The sequence below is a fragment of the Wolffia australiana genome, chromosome 13 (genome assembly GCF_029677425.1).
Source record: "Wolffia australiana isolate 7733 chromosome 13, ASM2967742v1".
NCBI lineage: Eukaryota > Viridiplantae > Streptophyta > Magnoliopsida > Alismatales > Araceae > Wolffia > Wolffia australiana.
Window position 1 is genome coordinate 3,955,393 of NC_135847.1, and position 5,767 is coordinate 3,961,159.

The following is a 5,767-nucleotide window of genomic DNA, read 5'->3' on the forward strand; positions in this document are numbered from 1 at the left end:
ATCGTCCTGATCGCTCCCTGTACCAACTACAGGATTCTTGATCATTGCTGTGCGCTTGGGCACAATCCACCGTCGACGACTGATGGTCTACTGATCGAGCAAGAAAGTCTGGCGCTGCATGAAACTAGTAAACAATAATCCTCTCTAAGCCTGATGTGCACCACCTGCAGGCCTCCGAGACAACCGACCATCGCGCGCCTCAAGCGTTTGATCGGTATCTCAGCGCCAGGACTTTCATTGACACCCGGTATCCAGCATTTCTTCGATTGACCGACCGTGGGTCAACTTGCACCCTGCCAACACACCTAACGCCGCTGCTCGCAGCCCCGCTGTTTGATCTTGTTTGCACTGCTCACCTAAAGGGATGCCCGGGAAGCCAATGCTTGAGCCAGCTCTTTGCAGCTCCCCACACTCTCTTCCTCCGACCTTTAATTATAGCTTCGGCATCTACATTGGCTCCTCGAGCCCCCGTGATCTCTCTGGCGATTCTCTGCCCCACCCACTCTGACCGGCGCCGAACATCGACGACCTTGCTTGACGAGCTATGCGCCGACGAGATACGCCGTCATCTCTCGCCGCTCGTTTAATTACCATTTGCAGTACTCGTTCGTATTGACTCCACTCCGGTCGGGCTAGGTAGGTGAGAGAGGAAAATTGAGAGAAAAATACGACTCTGTGAGTGTCTTACCAGTACGGATGAGTACGTCCGTTACGTCCGAGCCCAACGGATACATTCCGTTCGGCCGTAGACGCCTACGTCACTCTGGCGAGGTTCGAGAGGCTACCGTCGTCGTCACCCCGCGACCCGTCCTAGCTTGGAGCTCGGTGCCTCCCTCGAACTAAGGCCTGCATGTACGACACGTAGGGCATTCACTCATCTTCGCATCGTAGTTACATCGACCCAATAGGGTTACCCATCGAATGACGACACCGTCGACGTTCGATACCATCATCCCTTATCGGTACCGATACCATCATACTCGGTGACGTCCGCCATCAAAAGTGCTCAGTGAGCATGAAAGCTATGTTGACACCAATGTAAGAATTGACTATGAACCACCTCTCACCCGACTTTCAAGTAGTCAGAGTTTACTTTTGCCATCAAGTCCCTCTACAGTAAGATCTACATCATCAGTAACCTTAAAAAAATGGGCAAGGGTCCAAGGTGGAGCCCATGGTTAAAACCCTAGCGGGTCCACTTGTATAACAATTAATGCATACGATAACATGCAGAAAGATAATTTAAAGTAATCATTTCCATCATTTTGGGGTTTGGAATGTAACAATCAAACATTTTTCTTTCATTGTATCCTGATTTTAAGGCAAAATGAAGATTTGGCTTGTTGAATGGGTTGAATGAGTTTCACACAAATGATCAGGTTAGTTGAGTGAATTTAAAGGAAGTAATGCAATAGTTTGAAAAGAACTAATTATAATTTTTTTAAATTAAGTAAATAATATTATTAATTGACCTATTTTATGAAATCAAATATTATAAAACATTTTTTTATTTTTTGGGAACGAAAAAATCCCTTAAATTAGATTTCTTCTAGGAATTTTTTTCATTAGAATTTATTTTCGTTTTATGAATAAACATGTTTTGCATAACCATAGCGCTTACTATGCTGGTCGAGCATAGAACTTTCTGGAGATAATGGGCACGTTACACATGCAGATGATGCTCAGTGAATTAGGAGCATGCTAATCAGTGCCTGCATAGCTGGCTGTTGACAAAGCATAGTGTCATGTGCGGATACCACACACACAAGAAGGCGCAGAGCAATCACATGGTGTGTCGCCATCTCTTCGAACAGTTGCAGCACCGTGCACACACACATATGCAAGTATAACATATTGGAACAATGCAAGGAAATTGCCACAAAATGCTTCACATTTTGCTTATGTTAAACGGGAAATCGCCAAAGGAGAGGATTGTTGTTGATTCTTCCCAAACCGTGCAAACTGAGTCAGAAATGTTGCACATTATGAAGAATTTCTAGCATTGAAGAATCTATGATGGAGGACCATCCAGTCGATCACGCCCAGATCCGTCGCCAACCACGTCGTGAAGCCCAAGCAGACATGAAGAATCTACAATTCCACTACCAAGCTTGAGAAGCGACTTCATCGTCTCGATACGCGTCAATTACATCTTAATGTAATTTTTCCTGTTTTCTGTTGTCATCATTGTTGGACTGGCGGGAGGCCCCTCCTGCGCGAGTACCGGCCTCCTCAATGTTTTATTTATTTGAGTTTGATGTATTGTCCTCTTTAGGGGGAGAAAGCCTTGTTGGGTTTCTCTTCCCCTAAAGAATCCTCTTAAGCGAAGCCCAATAGGTTCTCCCTTAAAGAGGAGGGGCCCAATAGGCCCACCCCCTCCACAACTACCACTTCCCCAATATAAGAAGGGAAGAGTGGACGTGGAGGGGGGAAGAAGTCCTTGTATTGGAGAATTCAGATCTATCGTTCCCGATTGGCAGTTTTTTTTTTTTGGTCGTTCACATCGTGCTTGTTTTGTCAAAGAAGAAGAGTCTCTTCTACTCCATCATTCTTGGAAGAAGAAGAAGATCAACAAGGAAGATTGAGAAGTGGAATCAACGAAGTAGCAGAATAAGAAGGTGAATTGTTTGTTGAGAAGGACAAGAGTTGTGTCTTCGTGTTGCGCTGGATGATTTATTCTGTCTTTGGAGAAGAAAACAAGATACCGTAGAGAGAAGAAGGCGATTTCCATTGTTTTAAATTCGCCTCCGGAGTGCCCATCTTCATCGTCCTGCTGGCCTAGTCTTAAGTCTACCATGTCCAGTGAATACTGAGTTCTGTCGAATTGACGATTGAATCTCGACGGAGGATTACGCTGAATTTCCATCTCGAATATTTTCTCGGTTACCTTGAAATTCGGATTGATCAGATTGGGTTGATTGGAGGAAGAAACTGAATATTGCGGTGGGGCGACTCCCTTCATTGCTGCCTTGAATTTCCAACGACGATTTCATCTTCATTGTGCACTTAAAATCGATGCATTGATCTGCCGGTGTAGATCACGCGGTAGATTATCTTGAGAAGGTAGTTGATTCATGCGTACCTGGATCGAAAATCCCTGCGAAATCGAGATCCGGCCATTCTATCCCATATCCGTATGATCGAGCGATTGTGAATCGTTGATTCTACCGATTGAATTCCTTGGCCTTGGTTTAGTCATCCCGGGTGATTGAATTCAGTCAGATCGACTTCTGCTTCTCTCTATTGGTCCAACGGTGATCTATTATGGCAGCGCTGCTGGAAATCTTATCAAGCCGAACCTGCTCGTCGTTTGATTGTTCGATTGGATGCTCTATCCCATACGTTGGTGAATCTTGCTGACGGCCAATTTAACTCCATTTGGGGGAATCGACCTCTCTACTGGTCTAACAGACGCCCTCTCGTGGAAATTTTCCTCTGAATATTGGTTGTTTCTACCTTCCCGTCAAGGACAAGGAACGACTGATTCTCCTTATTGGATCAAGAATTACACTCTCCTTTTGGTGCCGCAATCGTGCATCTCATGGGGTCAACTCCTTTGTACAGGATTTGGAATCTAGCCATCAGGACTCCATGCTACTACAGTCTGTATACAACCTGGCGTACGGGATTCTTCCATCAGGTCAGGTCATTTCCTCCCTTTCATTTACAGTTTTAATTACGTCTTTCAGTGCCGAATCTAGACTGCTCATCTGCCCGGTGAGAATTGAATGTGAACGTTAGGATAGCCACCAACTTCTGTGAGTTAAGTTTCTTTGCTGGCATTAGACCGTTCGACTACTTGACGATGTGGACGCTCTTGGACGGAACGTCCCCTACTCGTCATCTTTCAAACTGTTTACACAGGTCATTGGGAGCTTGATTGTGACTTAACCCGTCTTGTGTCGTTTGCTTATCTACGTCTCGGATCATACGACGATTTGCATACTTTCTCGTTATTATTTTCTCGAATCATCAATTCATATTTCACGTCAGTTCATCATTTTTAGAGTCCATTCGTCGGACATAACACGGCGAGCCAATTCTGACGATCGAGTTACACCAATCTACAATATTTAATTAGAGTTCTTACATGATTTTTTATGCCTTAAAACAAGACACTATGATTTTTTTGTATATATCCCCTGATTGAGCCATAATTTTTGTTTTCTTTCATTTAATTTGCCATTTTTTGGTAAACTTGTTAAAAAATGTTGTAACTAGTTTGTATAAAAATTACTTAACATATAGTCACATTAGGAAATGAGTCTATGGTTTAATGTATCTGATTATTTGGGTGATTTCAATAAACTAGGAACACTTCATCTTACATTTTTTGAATATCATCTACTTAAGGTTAGAAATTTATTAATATTGAACTTCACTTAAGGTTGATTTATACAGATGATAAGCACTATCCGAATCCTAATTTAATAGTGTTAATACTTTGAATCGTCTGAATTCCAAATTCCTTATTCTAATAATTGAAAATTTGCATATTTTTGTGATTTTTTGCAGAAAAATAGACAAATAAATATTTAAACAAAAAACTAAGGAGGAAATAGTATTATTAAGGCAGGAGGGTTCGATTCATGTCCATTGAACTTGGAATCCATGTGGTCTGAACTATAATATACCCATTCATTTTGGTCACAGTCGGATGGCCAACATTCACCAATAGTGATGGGGTTGCCTAATAGAGGTCTCAATCTGGGTCGCTCATGAACCAATTTCATTAGGACCTAAAGGTAAATCAGCCCGTAAATGCTACTTAAGAATAGCCTTACTTGACCCCCTTAATGCATGCCTAACTTAAAAAAGTGGGGGGAAGTGCAGAATGTGTCGAAGTTGGCCCATGTGAATTTTCAAAAAATATTTAATATGTGCATAGTTTGGGCCCCACATTGAGCCCTTACGATGCCTCCTTTAAGATGTTACAGTCTGAGTGGCCTGAACTAGGCTAAACTCTTATAGGCTGCCCACAAAGCAAGAAAAAGAGTCATTGGCTTGAAAACTGTGGGTTAAACGGCATCAAGATCTCTCTATGCACTCAGAACTGGATAAATGATATGATAAAATATATTATCCACATCTGACATTCTCACTTCCAATCAATGACTGAGAATAATACACCATAACGTTGATTACATTCCTTAGACACAAAAAAGTTGCTCCTATTGTACAAACAAAGCAAAGCTTCCCAAAAATGGAAAGATGAATGAACTACACTTCAAATTCCCATGTGGAAAATCAAGTATAACTAATGGTATTGAATAAGGGATAAGGAAATCAAACAATTTAGGCATATTTAGTACAAGTATGCTCTAACAATGGATAATCAATTGAAGTAATATATTTAGAAAGTGATGTTTCTCACATAAACATTGATCCACCCTCGTACCTTAGGCATCAAGAATAAATATGTTTGAACAACCTCGATAAGGATATATTATGCTTAAATATCGTATATTCAAGAAACATAGTGTGCATGTCTAATATGTTTGGTCCTTGATTTTGAGGAGCAACCAAGAAAAGTTGACACATTCGTGAATATTAATTCTTAAAAATATTTTAGTTGTTTTTTGTATAGTTGTCAAATGCTGGCTCTAGTTTGCTCAAAACGCGAGTATAATACTGACGTGTTGGAAAAGTCTTGGTGATTCAATGGGCAGGTTAAAACTCAAGTGTGTAGAGGAATAACAAATAAAACTAATAAGGTAAAAGACCATAAAAATAATTTTTGCACGGATTGAATTTACAATTGCTTGGT

At 41.4% G+C, this 5,767-nt stretch overlaps 1 long non-coding RNA gene across 1 annotated transcript; it reads left to right on the forward strand.

Moving 5' to 3' along the window:
- The first annotated feature begins 2,410 nt into the window (after positions 1 to 2,410).
- LOC144711402 (uncharacterized) lies at positions 2,411 to 4,178 on the forward strand. The gene is made up of 2 exons (XR_013583538.1): positions 2,411 to 2,618; positions 3,565 to 4,178. It is a non-coding gene; the product is annotated as an uncharacterized LOC144711402 (long non-coding RNA).
- The last annotated feature ends 1,589 nt before the right edge of the window (positions 4,179 to 5,767 follow it).